The sequence below is a fragment of the Hydra vulgaris genome, chromosome 11, assembly GCF_038396675.1.
Source record: "Hydra vulgaris chromosome 11, alternate assembly HydraT2T_AEP".
NCBI lineage: Eukaryota > Metazoa > Cnidaria > Hydrozoa > Anthoathecata > Hydridae > Hydra > Hydra vulgaris.
Genome location: NC_088930.1, coordinates 34,414,099 through 34,435,996, shown reverse-complemented (window position 1 = coordinate 34,435,996; position 21,898 = coordinate 34,414,099). Strand labels below are relative to the sequence as shown.

At 27.6% G+C, this 21,898-nt stretch overlaps 1 long non-coding RNA gene across 1 annotated transcript; it reads left to right on the top strand.

Moving 5' to 3' along the window:
- The first annotated feature begins 3,575 nt into the window (after positions 1-3,575).
- LOC136087599 (uncharacterized) lies at positions 3,576-18,054 on the top strand. Its single transcript, XR_010641920.1, has 3 exons — positions 3,576-3,788; positions 3,985-4,057; positions 17,801-18,054. It is a non-coding gene; the product is annotated as an uncharacterized LOC136087599 (long non-coding RNA).
- Positions 18,055-21,898: the final 3,844 nt, after the last annotated feature.

The window sequence follows — 21,898 nt, the reverse complement described above, 5'->3', positions numbered from 1 at the left end:
TAACGTCGAAAGTCAAAAAACTCGCATAACAAAGCTACTTCAAAGTATACCCAAAGAAGAGTATAAAAAAACGTTTGACAAATGGCTTAAAAGGATGCAACTTTGTAAAGATAACAATGGACATTATTTTAAACATTTGATAAAATAAAATTTAAAAAAACTCTTTTTTTTTTTTTTAATAGGGGAGTTCTACGAACTTTCCTAACGACCTAAGTAATTATGTCTCTGAGAATCATAGTGGACATTATTTTCAAGATTTCATATTGTATTGTGTGAGTAACATACGCATTTCGTTTTCTTTCCAGCCAGTCTGCAAACAGTGGATCATCTTTTGCCTGTAATAGACAGAGTCCATAAAAAATGCTAGTATCTTCAACTTTCCCTTGAATTGCTAGTCCATGAGAAGATAAAAATATAAGGTTTTCAATAATTTTTCGTAGCATTTTCCGATTGTGGACTTTATGTTCTGAATGTTGACTGGATACCATTTCTCCTACATCTTGCTTAGATTTTGATGCATCAGACTCAACAGCGGTTCTATGGCATGCAGCCAACTGATGATTTTTAAAAGCTTCAATACCTTTCTTCCAGTTAATAAATCCTTTATTGATGAATGACATTTCAACTTCCGATAAGTCTCTTCTCATTATATTTAGACATGCACATGTGGAAAAGAACAGAATCATTGGCTTCATTATAATGAAGCCTTGGAAAGATGCCAGACCAATGTTGTTGAAAACATCGTCTCTTGTCCTTACCAAATGTTTTATATGGAAACTTGAATGATTGATCTGGTTGATTTTTAGGGCCTGAAAAACCTTGTACACACGGCGACTCAGGGAATGCTTCGGAAGATGCCGAGGGTTGTAGCGAGAAATAATGAAGAATGTCTCTCGATTTAGATGCTTCTTTACCTAACAACCGCCTATTATTTGCTTTTTTCACGTCTGCACCCGAAAGTTTGCGTTTTGGTGGCATCTCTAGAATATGAATAAAAATTTTAAATAATTAGTTTGTTATTAAATGAAATGGGGTCACAAGTTCGAATACAACAACAGATTAAATTATTTTTTTATTTATAATTAAAAAACAAATTTATCTTTATTAAAATACTTATGACGTATGTAATATTTAATATTTTGATTATATAAATAGATATATACATAATCTATCAAAATAAATATTTTTTTAATATAGATACCTTGGCCTTTGGCTACCATTATATAGTCTAAATGCTAGGCATGATAGCATATAGTAGTTACCTTTTTTTTAATAGTGACATTTAAAAAATAAAACTTAGTCAATATATAATATAATAAATACTTCTATTATATAATTATAATATATATAAAGAATAAAATCATTATTAGAAATTTTTTGCCTTAATATTTATATATATAGGAATTTTAAATTACCTAAGAACAACTAATTAAAATTTGATTATTCAATTCAACAAAACAATCTTGATTTATAAATAATAATTTCCATCATTAAGAAATTTCTTATCTTTAGCCAATTTGGAAGGACTCTGATAAAAAAATAGAACAACATAATCTTTTGAAATATAAATTACTTCCGGGCATATTAACATATGTACCAATTTTGGAATATATCTTTATAGCTATGTTGTCAAAACAAGAGACCGAATGGAATGGAAATTAACCTCGTCCAATATATCAACTATAATCTCTAAAATAATAATGTAAAGCGTTTCAAAAACTTACGTTTAAAAACTTCTCGTTTTTGTTCAAATTTGAAACAGCGCAATTTTTAAATAGATTATTTCCGTATTCGAAAATAAGCGTATTTCGAATCGAGTAATTTTTACTTTTGTGTGCAAGTGTGGTTTTTTCAGACAATCGGCTTTTTGGAGCTATCAAAACAATGTTACTTATCGGTAAATATCTTGTTAATCAATTGTTAAAAAATTTAACCAAGACAAGAAGACCAAAAAAAAATTTAAAACAAAAATATATATATATTTTTAAATAGATATATTTTAAACAATTTTTTTTTAACAAATTAAAAAAAAAAAAATTTTTTCAGGGGCAATAATTTTTTAAAGGCACAACTAAAAAGGGCGCCATCATTTTTTTTCTCGGGGGGCTCTGGCCCACCCGGGCCCTCCGGTTCCGAGGCCCATGTAAGTCTAATTCTTTTGTTGTCGTTTTTTAGAAGAAAACTTTGGTTGTTGTGTTCATAGTGTAGTTATAGTTAATATTTTTTCTTCCAATGTGCATAACACTGCATTTGCTTATCTTAAAATCCATTTAACATACATTTGACAATTCAGTTAACAAATCAATGTCATTTTGCACATTAGTTAGATCATTATGTTCTTTTATACCAGAAATGCGAAATATTTTTATTTATTTGTTAAAGTTATAATTTTTTTAGTGTCTAGGTTTATTAAATACGTTCTTATGTTTGCAATATTGTATGCATGCGTAGTTCCTTTGATGGCAGTACTTGTCGCTATAATATTGAAAATATATTGTAGCATAATTACTTTTTATTTATTATTTTTTTAATAATAAAATGAATGGACTGAGCTTCAGATAACTTTAACGCCAACTGAGAGAATTATATTTTTTCGTTAATTTGGTAAATTAAATGCGTTTGTTTGTTGTGAGGTACTAGTATTAAAGTGCCAAAAAAACATAATAATGAACGTCACTTTCGGACGGTTCATGCCTGATTTGATGAGAATTATGCATTTAAATCTGAAGTAAGAAAGAAAAAAATGTTGCCTAAAATCAAGTCTAACTGCACAACACTAGTTTTCACTAGGCATGTGAAAAATTCTAAAAAATGCCACAGTAAGCAAAAAACGTTATTTCAACGTTGCGAAATGGTTGAAAAATAACGATCTAAATTTCAACGTTATTTCAACGTCAAAAAAAAAACGTTGAAAATTTCAACGTTAATTCAACGTTTATTTTTTAACTAAAAATAAACGTTGAATTAACATTGAAATTGAATTAACGTTAAATTAACGTTGAAATAACGTCGAAATTAAATTTAAGTTTGCCGACCCAAATGTACTAATAATTCGGTATTATAAATAAAATTTAATACTTCACATAAGAGTTTTGTGTAGAAAAGTCTTTTAAAAACTTTTAATAAAAAGATCAATGTAATGAAAGTAAAAACATTAAAAGATTTTATGCTATGAAAATATGTATAATAAAATTTTTTTTTTGTTGAAGAATTTGCATTATACACAAGTTTTTTAAAAGTCTTTTTACGTTGTGTAATTATTATATAAAATTTTTATACAAAATATGGTAGGTAAATAAGGTAAATAAGGTAAGGTATTATAATAATACTTTACCTTGTATATTTTTAAAAAAAATGGGACATTAGAGATAAATATTTAAATCATTTAAAAATGTATATATATATATATATATATATATATATATATATATATATATATATATATATATATATATATATATATATATATATATATATATATGTATATATATATATATATATATATATATATATATATATATATATATATATATATATATATATATATATATATGTAAAATTTACAATCAAAGTCTTATTATAGTTATGAAACTATAGAGTGGACCAGTATGTTTTGGTTTGTTTAGTCAAAAGACAATGTTGTTTGTGTGAATGAAAATCTATCAAGTTGAATAAAGAATGGTTTTGTCCATTGTCCGAATCGAAATGTGAAATTTGCAGTAAAAAATTAAAATGCACTACAACAGTTTATTGGTATAAGTTTAAACGAAAATGTGATAAAACTACAGGTATTATAACATATATAATATATAATATAATTATTATAATATATTATAATCATTATATTATGTTATAATCATTTATATATAATAATTATTATTATATGTAAATGATTATGACATATCTATATTTATGAGTAGTTTTAAAGACCATTTAATCTTTATCAAATCTTATGTAAAGTATTTATTGTATTCTTTTTGTTAGGGATTGGTATAATAACATCAGGTAAAGTAAGAACATAGATAAACTGGATTACAGGCGTTGACATAACTCCAAAGTAGGTTGATATTTTTGTTTTACTGTTATGTTTTTTTTTTTTAATATTTTGCTTAATTATTAAAATAAAATAAAAATGGCTTGCACAATAGAACAAAATTAAAATTTAAAGCTTTAGTTAAAAAAGCAAAAAATAGACTAGTTAATGTAGGCTTTAATAATATAGGAGCTAAAGTATACAATAAAGTCATTTTTAAATATAATAACTTTGTTTTATCATGTGCATATAATGGTCAGCCAGAGAGAGGAGCCAGTCAATAAAGATCTCTAAAGAACAAAAAGATTTTTTTTCATGTATTGTTAATGTCGAGCTGTTCAAGTGTAATGGAGTTAAAATTAAAATAAATAAATAAAACACATTCTGGTTATAAAATGCAAATGTCATTATATAAACATTATGAAAGTAACAAAGAGTATAAATTATGACTTTTTAAATTAACTTCTATTACTCTGCCATCATACATAATTGTCTTGGATATGTCAATATTTGACCATTCATTACAACTTTCTGCTAATAATTATTTTTACACATAATATAATCTAAATCATCAAGTTGCATAAATGACAAATTGTTAAATAAATTTCTTATTTCATAATTAGTTAGTATTTATAACAAAAAAAAAAGTTATAAAAAGTTGCTAACAGCATGCTTAAAAATTAGAGCCAAGATGTCTTATTAACAGACTTCAATTCAGCAAAAAAAAAAAAATTAAAAATAAGAAAGTTAGGAAAAAAGCTGTTTATAAACAGCTTTTTTCTAATTTTTGCTAATTTGTGATTTGAGTGTTTCATTTATTTAATTTATTTGTGATTTAATTGTATTTTTAGTGAGTTTTTTTTTTTTTTGATTTCACAGATTAATGGCAAATAAATTAAAAACAAAGTTTAACTTGACCAGATCTAAAACAAAACAAACAAAACAGAATGGATTTTAGATATTTACAAGGTGTTATTGTTATGTATATTATATTTCTTTGCGCTGATCCAACCTATACTTATATATAATATATATATATATATATATATATATATATATATATATATATATATATATATATATATATATATATATATATATATATATATATATACATATATATATATATATATACATATAAATATATACATATATATATATATATATATATATATATATATATATATATATATATATATATATATATATATATATGTATATATATATATATATATATATATATATATATATATATATATATATATATATATATATAATATATATATATATATATATATATATATATATATATATATATATATATATGAAGACCTCAGTGGAAAAACCGGCATTGTCACATTTAAAAAGTATTAAGAAAGTATTTGTTGATCATTAATAAATGTCTTTATTTAAAGCGAAGAGAAAAAAATTTTTGTATAAAAAATTACAAAATGTTTTGTTTTGAATAAATTTTAAATAAAATAATTATAATATAAATTTTTTTAAATTGCTTAGTTTCATTTGCTTTAAATAAAGACTTTTATTAATGATCAATAAATACTTTCTTAATACTTTTTAAATGTGACAACGCCGGTTTTTCCACTGAGGTCTTCATATATATATATATATATATATATATATATATATATATATATATATATATATATATATATATATATATATATATATATATATATATATATATATATATATACACACACACATAGAAAGGAGGTCGGCAATTTTTTGCCAACCTCAAACACTTTCAGGTTGGCAGTTAGTTCGGCATTGCCGAATGCCCACCCTAATTCCGAGGGTTATATATATATATATATATATATATATATATATATATATATATATATATATATATATATATATTATGTTAATGTGTTCTACAAACAGAGTGCTCAATGTTCTTAAAGAACAGAGCAATAATAAATTAGTAAAAACACTTATCTAATTTTTTCTTTCTTCTACTCAGTGTTTCTCCATTAGTAGGTTCATCAGGAAGAAGATGGAGAAACACTGTGTAGAAGAAAGAAAAAATTAGATAAGTGTTTTTACTAATTTTTATATATATATATATATATATATATATATATATATATATATATATATATATATATATATATATATATATATATAAATAAATATATATATATATATATATATATATATGCACACACACACACACACACACACACACACACACACACACACACACACACACACACACACACACACACACACACACACACACACACACACACACATATATATATATGTATATGTATATATATATATATATAAATATATATATATATATATATAAATATATATATATACATATATATATATATATATATACATATATATATATACATATATATATATATATATATATATATATATATATATATATATATATATATATATATATATATATATATATATATATATACATACATATATATATACATATATATATACATATATATATACATATATATATATATATATACATATATATATATATATATACATATATATATATATATATATATATATATATATATATATATATATATATATATATATATATATATATATATATACAGTGGCGGCCGGTGACAATAAGCTTTGGTGGGGCCAGCAAATATTAACCAAAAAATATCGCAACGACTCGCTGTCAGCGTAACTGATACTTAGGTGTTTGTTAGGAATTTTTTGATTGGTTGAGAGAGTTAAGCGCTAGCATGCTCCCAAAATAAAGCATAAGTATTTAATGACATTGAATCTTTTAAACCTACGTAAAAAGCAGCAAAAACTGACTGAAAACTGCCCTGATAGTGGTGCATTATGATTTGAACAGATTTTGATATTTCTTCTTTAGATTTTTTTTTATTTTAATTTTATGGTAAAAACTTTTGGTTAGTTTGAAGTAAGTCATAAATATAAAAAATTATGATTAACACTATAATTTTCAATGATTTAAGCATATTATTAAAACAAATATTCTGCTCTTCTCTGTTTCATAAGAGAAAACATTTCGATTACTTTTTGATTAAACTGATCAATATCCTGTAAATGATCTTTATGTATTGATAGTACAGCTAATGCATTCAACCGATTTGACCTGTGGAATTTCTCAAAAGTGTCTTAACTCTTATTAAAGTACGAAAACACCGTTCAGCATCGGCTGTAGACACAGGTGTGGCTAAAACAATCTCTATCAACTTTGATACTTCAGAAAATGTTTCAATCAAGTTATTTTCATGCATAAATTGGGATAGAGTGCCGATATCACTAAAAACAGCATTTTCATATAAATCGGTTAGTTCGGACATCAACTTAACTTCACTCAGCATTGGATAGTTTGTTAGAATATTTTTTATATGATTCCGAGGAAAATGTTGTCTATTAAATTTGAAAGTGTTTCGTTTCATTCGGTTTTCATGCATTTCTTCGCAATCGTTAAGAATCGATCCAGAAACATTATGAAACAGTGATGCTTTTCACACAAAATTTATAGATAACTCAAATTTTTCAAAAGCCTCCTTGATTGTAATAGTGTTGCTGTTACTTGATTGCAATATATTATTAAGTACATCAACATGTTTTAAAATTGAATAAAAAAAAGATAAAAAAAAGGTGAACTCTAAATCTTCCAAACATTTTTTGAACCCCACAGATTGCCACACGCTTGTATCATCCCATTCTTTATCGTTTATAATTTTATTAAAACATTCCCCAATCTTTGTTTTGTTTTCTTTTATGCAAGTAACTATTTTTTAACGAAAATTCCATCGTGTTTCGCAAACTCTTGGTATCTGTTTAAAAGTAATTTCGCGAAGTAAATCATTTCGTTTTGGCGAAAAAAAAAAAACAATTTAATTCTTCTTTTAATACATTTGTAAGACCCATAGCAGTTCTATCCTGAACATCAATAAATGCTATAAATCTTTCAACTGGTTTATGACCTTTTAAATAACGCAAAATAATGACGAACTAAAAAACGACAAGATACATCCGTTGTTTCATCTGCTTGCAAGGAAACAAATTTTGCTTTATCAATCTATGTATACTTTATACATACATTCTAGAATGTCATTTTGGTTTGTTTTCGAAGATTTTTTGTTATTTTTGAATCTTTAAGATGATCGCTAAACACACTATCCAATGTAGCTGTGTATGAAACCATATCTAAAAATACCCCTCGATTATTTGAGTCAATAGTTTCGTCATGTCCTCTTAAGGGCAATTCGTGTACACCACAACATTTTATACAATCTATAACCCTCGATAATGTATGTCTGTTTTTGCCAACTAATTCATTATATTTTTTTATGCTAAGACTGTATCCAGCATCAATTGTCGATAAAATGTTTGTCTTTCCGAGCATTTGAAACTGCAATGAATTACTTATGTGTTTTACTGGATTCGTGTTTTTGTATTCGCTCAGAAAGATGTTTCATATCTTTACAGCCATTTTCTGCCCACAAGCTCTCGCCACCAAACAAAACACAATAAAAACAAAACAACAAATTTTTTTCATCACTTATTTAACCATGATTTTTTTTCAAACCATGTTAGACAAAATGTTCGTGTTTTTTTACCATCAACTTGAGTTATACGAACACCTTTTGGTTGGTATGCCCCAAGATTTTTGATTTCTAGTTTTTCTTAAAGGCCCAATGACGAGAAACGTTTTGCCAATAAACTATCAATTTTGTTCATGTTAAATTATCTTATTAATGAACTTAAATTATTGTAATAAGATAACTTTAAACTATATTGTAACTAGAATATGACTTTTGCATGATTCAAAATTTTATCAACAGTAGTTCAGTCAAGAAGGACTCTTAATCTTAATTAATAATCGATAAAATAATAAAGAATGTAACATTACATATACATTTAACTCTCTGATGACGAAAGGGTCAACAAAAACAATAAAACTTTTACAACATAAAAAATTTTTTAAAGAATCTTTTCATAATACAACACATATTTTGATAATTAAATCCATAATTCTTAAATACAACATTTAGAATATCAGTCATAAATAATAGTAAACTTCTTAAGATTATTTACATTGTCTTTGCATTCTTTAACAATTTTATGTAATTGAAGATAAAAACTTAATATCTGTTTGTAAGCATGCATAAATATTTACATAGTTTTAGTTCTTTGACTTTAGCTTTATTCCCCCCCCCCCCCCCCCCCAAAAAAAAAAAAAAAAAAAAGCATTTCAATAAAATACTCTAATTTTTTTATTTCGATGGCAACAGTAAATATCCAACATTTTAAAATAATCTAAACTTTGTATATTTTTTTAATTAGTGCCTTTTTGGACGTAGCAATTATTGAAGCTGTATTATGAAATGTAATAGTACCACCAGTGGTAGAGTTTTGGTGATTGAAAAAAAATGTTCTTTATATCTTCTGTTGTTTGTACCTTTGTTGTATCGAACTAATAATAATATTGACTAAATCTTTATTTGAAAATCCAGTCTTTAAAACTTGTGTTTAATGCTTATTATCATGGTGTTGATATTGGCTCTGTTTTAGCGTCAATCCAATTGACAACTTAAAAGATAGAATGACTAAACTACCACCAAACAATGTAAACAATTTTCAATGGCTGATTCATTATGACACAGAATATGATGCATAAGCTATTTGGAAAAAATAAACTTTAGCAATCCCTCATTGAGAAAAGATCAAGAATTTCAAAAGTGCAGTAGCTCTTATTATATTTGTAGAAATGACTAAGCTTTCTCGTGTCACAACATATAAACTTGCCAAAAAATACACAAATCAAGATCATCATTGATATGGCTGAGCCTCAATTTTTTTCTCTGTAAGAAAAAAAAAAAAAGCTTTAAAATTTTTAAAAATAAATAAAACAAAATATGCCTTAAAAATGTAGCACTATCAAATATTATAAAATGTACAAGATTGTTGATTATAAAAGAAATGCAGAACTTTTCTATGATATTTTAAAATCAATTTTCTAAACTATAAAATTTCCAAACTTATAATTTTTATTACTCCTGTTTATAATTATAGAATAAAATGACTTGTCCTAGAAAATCAAGTTTCTGAAAAATATTAAAAACTAATTTCTTTTACCTAACTGTATATCTTTAAATGTTTATGTCAGACCAACATTTATGCCAGTAATTTCTGTTACATTGTTTTAAATATCATATTTTTGCCATGTTCTTATTCCTGTTAATTTATACTCCTAATAACTACTTGGTAGTTTTTTATTTACATATCCAGTTTAAGAAATTAATACTAACACTGATAATATTGCAATATAAACACTGTTAATATTCACAGTGAAATTCCAATGTTAACAAATGTATAGTGTTTACATTATTGTTACAAATTAATGTTTACATTTAATGTTATAAAGTTTCCTAATATTACTATACTTTATTGAGTCAACAAAACTTCTAAACTAAATTCTTCACTCTTAAAATCAAGAATTGAAAATGGTGCATGAAGTTTTTAAAATTTTCGTGATGTTTTTTATGGTTCTTTTCTTTTCGGGCCAGTTCAATGAGGCCCTGTGGTGCGTTTTTTCGTCCCATCTGAAAGCACAATAAATTCTGCGCGCGCATCAAAAATAATATTACTACAAACAAAATAAATAGTGCCAGTAAAAATCGGCCCATCCGTTATTGGCAATGAATTAAAATAACGCTACAATACTTTGAATTAATTGCAAATAAACCTATTACTTATAAATTAAAATAGTTTAAAATTAGAACTAACTTTGAACTATTTATTTTTATAAAACTTGTCTGCAAATAGTTTAGGCTGATAATTGCATATTTGCATATATAAAAATACATATTAACATTATCAAATATTTTATCTTAAATAAATATAGGTGGGGCCGGGCCCCTATGGCCCCAATTGACGAGCCGCCACTGTATATATATATATATATATATATATATATATATATATAAATATATATATATATATATATATATATATATATATATATATATATTATATATATATATATATATATATATATATATATATATATATATATATATGTATATATGTATGCACACACACACACACACACACACACACACACACACACACACACACACACACACACACACACACACACACACACACACACACATATATGTATATATATATATATATATATATATATATATATATATATATATATATATATATATATATATATATATATATATATATATATATATATACATATACATATACATCCTGGTATTTTAAACATCTGGTATCTTAAACATCCTGGTATCTTAAACATGTATATATATATATATATATATATGTGTGTGTATGTATATATATATATATATATATATATATATATATATATATTATTAGAAAATCACTTAACAAAATTTTTTTCCATTTAACACTGCGTTTCATCAACAAAGATTCATCAGAAATGGATGATCAAATTAATAAAACTTCAATTTTTTCTTGTAGGCGTAGTATGCATTTTTTGGAAATATTGTTATATGCAGGCGCTGTTTTAAGAATAGACCAATTCAGTATAAAATCATCAATATTTTTTTCTTTTAATTCCCAAGAAAAATTTGAAATAATTACACATGCAAATTAAGAATACTTATTAAACAAAAGATCGGAATTAATTTCTAAATGTAGGCAGGAAAATAAGTTTCTCCTAAAAAACTATAAAAATAAATGAGTTCAAGTAATATTTACATTAACTACCCTTTTTAAAAAAAACACAGTGTTAAATGGAAAAAAATTTTGTTAAATGATTTTCTACTAATATATAATTGCTCTGTTCTTTTAAGAACATTGAGCACTCTATTGTGTAGAATACTTTTTAAAGTTGTTTAAATATATATATATATATATATATATATATATATATATATATATATATATATATATATATATATATATATATATATAGTTTGTTGTCTTTAGGAAAAGCGGATTTAATTACAAATAAATCGTTTTTTTAAAAAAACCACAAAAACGCAAATTTAATTGACCAGAATGTTTTAAAAACATTCTGAATGTTTTTAACAATATAAACAATGTTTTTATTTTTATTTTTTTTAATAAATTGTTTTTATTTTAATTTTTTTAATAAAATGTTTTTATTTTTATTTTTTTTACTGTAAATTATGCTTTTAGTGTTGCTACATCGACTATCTTATAGCCTGACTCGCAAGGGAGTGCTGCTACATCGACTGACAAATAGCCTGACTCGCAAGGGAGTGCTGCTACATCGACTGACAAATAGCCTGACTCGCAAGGGAGTGCTGCTACATCGACTGACAAATAGCCTGACTCGCAAGGGAGTGCTGCTTCATCGACTAACAAATAGCCTGACTCGCAAGGGAGTGCTGCTACATCGACTGACAAATAGCCTGACCCGCAAAGGAGTGCTGCTAAATCGACTGACAAATAGCCTGACTCGCAACGGAGTGCTGCTACATCTACTATCTTTTATCCTGACCCGCAAGGGAGTGTTGCTACATCAACTGAGGGTTTGGTTGGGGCAGGCAGTCTCTCAATTATTAAAAAAAAATAATTCCGGTCTTGCATTTTAATTTTTACTTTTTGTCAACAAAATATGGAAAAAACTTTCGGACAACATCTATGGGTTGTATATATATATATAGTTCTATAGATTGTTGCATTTGGGAAGAGCGGAAGGAAAAAAATGATTCTTACGCCAACACATACGTCACTTTTAATTACTTTTGACTTTCGTCCAACATTTGCGTGTTGGATGAAAGTCAAAACCATTTATTTAATTACAAATTAATCGTTTTTTAAAAAAACCACAAAAACGCAAATTTAATTGACCAGAATGTTTTTAAAAACATTCTGAATGTTTTTAACAACATAAACAATGTTTTTATTTTAATTTTTTTTAACAAAATGTTTTTATTTTTAATTTTTTTAATAAAATATTTTAATTTTTTTTACTGTAAATCATGCGCGGAGTGTTGCTACATCGCCTATCTTATAGCCTGACTCGCAAGGGAGTTTCAGGATTTTTTTTTTACTTGAAAACATTGTTTATATTGTTATAAACTTTCAGAATGTTTTAAAAACATTCAGAATGTTTTAAAAACATTCAGAATGTTTTAAAAACATTCAGAATGTTTTAAAAACATTCAGAATGTTTTAAAAACATTCAGAATGTTTTTAAAAACATTCAGAATGTTTTTAAAAACATTCAGAATGTTTTTAAAAACATTCTGGTTAATTAAATTTGCGTTTTTGCTGTTTTTAAAAAAAATGAATAATTTTTAATTAAAGTAATGGTTTTTACTTTCTGACAACACGCAAATGTTGGACGAAAGTCAAAAGTAATTAAAAGTGACGTATTTGTTGGCATAAGCATCATTTTTTTTAACAAATGCAAACAAACTATATATATATAAATATATATATATATATATATATATATATATATATATATATATATATATATATATATATATATATATATATTTTTTTTTTTTTTTTCTATATATACATTTCTATATACATTTCTATATATATATATATATATATATATATATATATATATATATATATATATATATATATATATATATATATATATATATATATATATATATATATATATATACATACATATTAGGGTTCGTCAAAAAAAATGAAAGTCATAGTTGAACATACCATGTTTTCTTTTATTGTGAATTTAGGTGCTAGTAAAACTCCTGGAAAATTTCAGACTCATAGGTACATTGCTAAGCCTTGCACTTTAGGATTGAAAGTCGCTTTTTTTTATAAAATAAGATGCCGGGGTGATCAGGGGCCTGAAAGAAAGGTTCGAAAACTTTTGCAAAAATACCATGGTATTTTAGATCATGTATTTAGGTGTTAGTAAGACCGTTGAAAAATTTCAGACTCAGGGACACTGCTAAGCCCTCCACTTTGGACATATAGAAAAACCCATATACCAAATACTAATTTTCCTCAAAATGGTTTTTTAATTATGACATACAAATTACTCAGCGTTAGTTAGCAGACATTTCTTATATCTTACAGCAAACTAAGTTGTATTTAATTAAAACATAAGCAATCTTATTATTTCTTTATTTTAATAGTTCAATAAAACAAGTATTTTATTAGGTTCAAAGTATCGCATTTCTTCCAAATATATCTTCGGTAGTGAAAAGATTAAACCATTATGCTACTATTTAATATCTTTAAAACAAGATTTAATCTTTGTTATTTTGAGTTTTTGTCTATGACTTGCAACAGCTAAAAGATTTGCCTGCTTGTCACTTTCATGCCCAAAAGACCCTGAAAAATCCTGGGCAAGTTTAATTCCCCTTTCTGCACAAACATTAAACACATGAAGAGATAGTACAAATTCTTTGTATTTTAGAAATCCCGGAAAGAGTTCCCAATTTGAAGGATTTATTTTAATCCATTCCATTTCAAGCATGGTGAGTTTCAATTTATCAAATAAAAACCAACTCTCTGTACCGACAAGTTCAGAAAGAAGTTTAGTATGACCATTTACAACAATCTGTGGCATTGCTTTACCTAGTTTGTATGAATATGCCATCTCTGGCCTGGGAGTTTTGTAAAGCTGAAGAGTAACACCTTGTCGAACATCTTCCGGTAAGTCCTCATTAATGAGACATATTACAACAAATATTTCAGTTAGATACCACAAATGATTCTGCATTGAATCGAAGCATGCCTATAGCAGAATTAGGGTTTCTATCTATGTACTGAATCATATTATTAATGGCTTGTAGGTCTTGATATGGAGCAGTTCTGGCCAAAGGGGCTTTAACAAACCAGATTGTATAGAATACTGAAATGAACTCACCCATTAGTTTAATAACAACTGCTTCCGTAGCAGTTACCAAATCAGGTGCAAGGGTTGGAATTTGTGGAAGTAGAAGGTCAAGCGTTAAATAATAAATAGCTTTAGCCATAAACCGGGCATGATGACAAGCCTTTGGAATATGAAACTTAAAGTTGTTTACTGATCCCCCAAGCCAAACAATGCTGAGTTGAACAAGGTATTTATAATCTCTTCAAAGAAAGAAATGATCATCAAGGCTAGTTTGGAGAAATGGCAGAGCTTCAGAAGGCTGGAATATAATTTAAAGATTTAGTTTTATACTAATATCTTAAATATCTAAAAAAAATCATGGTACCAATTACTTGATTGACAAAAAAGTCCCTGGCTCTTCTTTAAATCTTTTAAGATCTGTGTAACATATCCTCATCTTCAATATTTCATTCCAACTCTGTTTCAATTTCTCAAACAGCGGCTCAATTGGACCTAATGTTCTTGTCCTTTCAGCAATAGAATTGCAAAAATGCTAAAAAATTTTAAATAAACTTGACAGTTCTTGATTTTAATATTTTTAAATTTTAATTTGGCTCTTGCATAAGATATCAATAAAAATAAATTATACCTGATACCTTGATGTAAAGCTCATACATATGATGCCTGCAAGCTAACCAACCTATAGCTTTTCCTCTGCACTTCTCTAGTTGTGTACAAACACCATTTAACCATCCAGTGTTTGTGGCAGTTGTATCAAATGATAGAAATTCAACCATATCTAATAATTCCCATTCTTCAAGGATTTCTTGTATTGCTTTTGCTTGTGTGCTTGCTTTACCATTGTCAATAGGAACGATGCCAAAAAGTTGAGCATCAGAAATGTCTGGACAGATAATAATAACGGCTACTCTCTCAATTCTTTTTCTGTCTTGACCTGTACTTTCTAACATTATTTTTGAATCAAAATGTAAAGTAAGACATTTATTTTTAGCAAGATTTATAAACTCTTTTTTGATTTTTTGAGCATTTTCATTAACTTTTTGCTTTTTCTGCCTCTGCAAACTGCTCTGTGATATTAAGAAGTCATCAATTCTACCTCCACTATTATTTATGATAGTAGCCAGTGTTGCTGCAATTAAAGAGATTCCAAACCTTGACAAAGTAATTCCTATGTCCTTCCTAATTCTTTTTGGAATAAGAAGAGGTATAAAATCAGAATCTTTTTTTCTGCTTTTTTTTTTCAGGAATTACAAAGTCTTCATCTATTTCCTCAATTAGATTAGCATGTTCAAAATTTTTATCAGCATTAATACAGCATTTCTTTTCCAATCTCTCTTTTTTTTTCTGGACCTCCTCTTTTCTCCTTCTTTCTTCTATTCCCTTTCTCTTTTGAAGCCAATTATATCTTGCTTTGAACTTAGTATCTTTGCAAGAAATTGTTTGCACTCTTGATCCTTTTTGATCTTGCAGAAAAACTAGATCTTGTCATGCTTTTATATCCTTGCTGCTATCTTTCAGAATTTGCTCATCACAATCCTTACGAGCAATATCAAACAATTTATCTAACTTTTTTATAAACTCCTCCCTCTTTTTAATTGCTTTTGCACCAATGTGATGCTTAGATTTTTCCAGTTTCTTTCTTTCAGCTTCTAAAGCCACTATTTTTGTCCTAAATAAATGATACTATATATCTAAATGGGTCCACTAACCTCTTTACATATATATAAACTGCTTAATTGATATATCATTTTATATTCATAATGAAATTTTTAATTAGGTACCTAATTGCTTGATCTTGAATGAGGAAAGGAATCCCTGCTTTCAACCAGATTTTCTTCACTTGGTTAAGAACACAAAAATAAACTGGATGCCTAAACTTTTCGTTTAGGCATCCAGTTTCTTTTGTGCAGCTTGCTTGAAATTTATCATCTAGGGAACAAGAACTCACATCACTGGATGCAACTCTCGGAATTAGGAAAATTGAGGTCGGCAATAATTTTCCAACCTCAATCTTTTAGAGGTCGGCATCAGGTCGGCAAAAAAAATTTGATACAAAGGTCTTACCATAAAACATCGAAACGAGGTCGGCAATTTTTTGCCGACCTCAAACACTTTTAGGTCGGCATTGCCGAATGCCGACCCTAATTCCAAGGGTTGCTGGATGAGACATTTGAATTTTGCTTGTGCTTTATGAGAAGCCTGTAATGGTAATACTTTAAAACACTTCTATTAGTTGGAAGTTTATTATTAGCTAACACATCTGTTCTTCCTCCTACAAGAAACACCTTTCTTTTCGACATTTTTTAAATACTTCAAGCTAAAAATAACAAATTCTAAAAAATGATAAGCATACTAAATACAACCGTCATCAGTAGTACACATAAGTTGCCGTTATATATAAAAAACCGTTTTGAGGAAAATTAGTTTTTGATACGTGGGTTTTCCATAAGTCCAAAGTGGAGGGCTTAGCAGTGTCCCGAAGAGTCTGAAATTTTTCATGGGTCTTATTAACACCTATATACATGATTTAAAATACCATGGTATTTTTGCAAAAGTTTTCGAATCGTTCTTTCAGGCCCCTGATCACCCCGGCACCTTATTTTATAAAAAAAAAGCGACTTTCAATCCTATAGTGCAAGGCTTAGCAGTGTACCTATGAGTCTGAAATTTTTCTAACACCTAAATTCACAATAAAAAAAACCATGGTATGTTCAATTATGACTTTCATTTTTTTTGACGGACCTGAATGTATATGTATGTATATATACATATATATATACATATATGTATATATAAATGCAGTTAATTACAGATATCTTGACCCCTTTTACAGATTACAGATATCTTGACCCCTTTCTACAGATATCTTGACTCCTTACTTTAAAGATATTTTTATTTAGATGCAGTTACCCGACGTTCTTAAATAATAAGACACAATGCACAAAGATATAATTTAGACTGTTTGAAGTTTGCACCATATTGATTGAATCGTTGAAAACCTGCATCAAATCAAAATGAGTCTGATGACAGAAGGCGATAAAAATACATATGAATTTGATATTGATGATAAAGATAACGATATCATGATTTTATCAAGATTGTTTTGAAATTTTTAATTTTGTATAAGTTTTTGTTCTAAAAATGTATAAATTAATTTTTTGGTTTTATTTGCTTTCAATAATTGTTTTTCAATTTCTATAATTTAGTTACCTGCGTTAAAAAAATGGTACAGGGCAGATTATTTGTAATACTATAACACAGTTAGTATTATAATATAAAATTAACTAATAATACTAATAATAACACAATGTAACAAAAAAAAAAAAAATTTCTGTTTATCAAAGTTTTTTGATGTTTCTTAATTAATTTGAGTATGCTGAGTCTGAATATGACATTGGATTTTTTATTGCATCAATCGTTTGGTCGTAAAAAAAAAAAAAATCAATTAAACATATAATTAATATAAATCGTTTTGCATTAGATTCTACTTTAGTCAATATAAAACATTTACTAATTCAAAAGTGTTATGTTATGTTACAAAACTTCATGTTACATCATGTTTCTTACATATATTACATAATGTTACATTATATTGTATTGTAACAGTCTCTCACAATCTCAAAAAACACTAAAAGTGAACAGTAGAACGAGGTTTTCTTTTATGAAGTTTCTCGTCATCGCGTATCAAACACCAGATGTAGTCACCCATCATAGCTGCATCCCATCTGCCCTGGTATCTTTTCTCCATTGCAAGAATATCCTGATGGAAACGTTCCCCGTGCTCTTCGCTCACATCACCCAAATTTGGTCTGAAAAATTCCAAGTGTGAATGCAGGTAATGCAGCTTTATTGACATTCTGCATTTCATATCTGCGTACCGTACAATTAAGTTTTCCACTATCTCTTTGTAGTTATCACTCTTATTGTTGCCTAAAAAGCTATGAACAACATGTCTAAATGCAGTCCATGCTTCTTTTTCAACAGCAGACATTTTGTCCTCAAGCTCCTTACATGCCAACATAACTTTAATCTGTGGACCAACGAATATACCTGCTGAAATTTTTGCATCTGACACCTTTGGAAACATCTGCCGAATATGCTGGAATGCTGCACTATCTGGGTTTAATGCTTTGACAAATTGTTTGATAAGACCAAGTTTAATGTGAAGGGGTGGTAGTAAGATCTTTTCAACAGGTATCAGAGATTGATTAATAACATTGTGCAAACCAGGCTGTAAATGTTCTCTCACTGGCCACTCACGTCTTGTGAAGTGCTGGTTTGCAGCCCTGCTATCCCATAAACAAAGAAAACACGAGTACTTTGTGTATCCTCCTTGCAGACCGAGAAGAAATGCTAGCATCTTAAAGTCTCCACATACATCCCACTTGTAACTGTCGTAGTTGATTTTCTCAAGCAACAACTTCACGTTCTTATAGTCTTCCTTTAGATGAACGGAATGAGCTACTGGAATCGAAGGAAATCGGTTTCCGTTATGGAGCAAAACTGCCTTTAGACTTCTTGTTGAGCTGTCAATGAATAATCTCCACTCTTCAGGATTGTGAACAATGCCAATGTCATTGAAAAGACCACGAACGTCATGACAATAGCACAGTGATTCTGATACTACATAAAAGTATGCGAATGTTTCATGTCTTTTTCGGTATTTCGAGGTTCTGCAGCTTGGATCTAATAAATTCCATTCTTTCAAACGTGATGTCAGAAGTTCTGCATTTGATTTAGTGAGACCTAAATCTCGTACTAAGTCATCAAGTTCTTGTTGGATAGGGAAATGAGGTGAATCATTCGGTTCCCTGAAATCACAGTCATCATTGAGTTCATCCGGTGAGTCTACTTCAGAATGATATGCAGCTGCTTCTTCGGATTGAGATGGAGTAGGAACAGGCAATTCATCACTGTGTGGAACTGGTCCAATAGAAGATGGTGTACTTGGATAAACTAGAGTCAGCCTATCTTTCGGTTTTTTATACTTTGAAATGTCAACAATGCAGAAAAAGCAGTCATCATGATGGTTCGTCGGTTCTCTCCATATTCTCGGAATCGCAAAGGGCATTGACTTTCGGATTCCACGCAGCCATCCTTCCAGAGTTGATCTGCAGCTACCACAACTGTAGTGTGGTGCCCACGATTTGTCCTGATCTCCCATAGCCATGCCAAAATAAGCATGATATGCAGTAAAGAATTTTGTACCACTGACAATCTTATGTTTAGCTTGTGTTGGACTAATATAGTAACCACAAACATAACAGAATGAGTCAGGACAAAGCTTGCAGGATCTACTAGACATATTCACCACTTCATGTAACAGTTGTAATTAGTTAAACTGAAAATAAACACACGAATATAGTTAAAATCAGCATATATATATAATGTTTTAATTGCATTACACATATACGAAAACTCCGAAATATACTTTATGCTTTTTCTCAGGAAATCTTGATGATAGAGAAAAACCAATGGTACCACTGAAATCAGCATACAAAAATTATGTAAGAAACATTAAAAAATTAACATAAACAAAAATGTTGTTACATGGTGTAATAAGTGAAAGCTGTAACAATTGAGAAAAAGATGTGCAGTACATTAGCATAAGATATTGTACCATAACAGCTGTTTTAAGTTTATGATGAATTATTGTTTCTTTTCTTACTCACAACAACACATTATTGTACACAAAATAAATGTTTATTCGGATTAAAAGAGTCACGGCGCGAAAAGCTGCATTTTTAGGGTTTATAAACTCGTGTATAAGTTGGTTGAATCAACGCTAAATCACCGTTAATCGTTGATTTTTGGGTTGTTTTCAACGTTGATCTAACGTTTGGTTTCAACGTTGATTTGCGTTTCCATTTTAACCAAAAATCAACAATTTTTCAACCGTAAATTTCAACGTTGATTGTGCTTGCTGGGGTTGCTTCTTTCAAAATTTCTCATATGCTCGCAAAAAAAAAAAAAAATATTTCATTGATGGTGAGTTGTTTAAAGAAGCATTTTTGACTGGTGCTAATTGTTAATTTCAAACTTTTTGTCCTACCACTGTATTAACCACCAGAAAGCTCTGTGTTGTAAATATTGCCATTTAAACACGTTAAAAAATAGTAACAAAAAAAATAATTCTATTCAAGCATCTCTATTGCTATACCGTTTTTTCATAATCCTGTTAGAAGATACGGAAGATAAAAAACGTGATCTTATCCTGCATACTAAAGTAGGTTGGCTCAAAAAAAGAAAAGTTCTTACAAGGTTTGTGAGTTTAATTGAGAAAATAAAAATGTTTAAAAAACGATAAAAAGGAAAATTATTATGAACTTGCTGACTCTCGCTAGCTGATTGACTTGGATTTTCTCACACAGATTATGGAAAAATTGAACTCTTTAAATTCGGAGTTGCAGGGAAAATACAAAAATATAGCTGAAATGATAAGCTCTGTAATGTCATTTAAAGCTAAACTGGATTTGTTGATATTATATCTGCAGATCAAATCTCTCTTGCATTTCCCTATATAAAGAAAATGCAAGGTAACCATGAATTAAGCAGGTCATTATTTATAGATACCTCACGTTCGTTTAGATGTAAGGAAAAGCGTTATGTTTAGGTACGCATGCGCCAATTTTTGGTAAAAAAATTTAAAGCTTTTAAAATGGCTGCGGTTCATAACTACAGAGTAAATTTTAGATGACAACCATTTAGTTGCATTTTTTGGTGTGCTGTTCAGTATTATAAACTTTTTTTTTTTAAATCAATGAACAAGCGTCATATTTTTAACATTAAGCAAATAAAATAAGTTTAAAAACAAATTAAGATGCATATAGTTGTATTTCTGTGAAAACTATTTTGCTGTAGGAGAGCGACTTGTTTATTTTTTTGAAATAAATTTTCAGAATTTCTAACTGTACGAATTTGAAAATTTTTTCTTCGACTTCTTTAATATTCTTTACTTTATAGTTACATTTTGGTTCTTGCTTAAATTTAAATTTGGA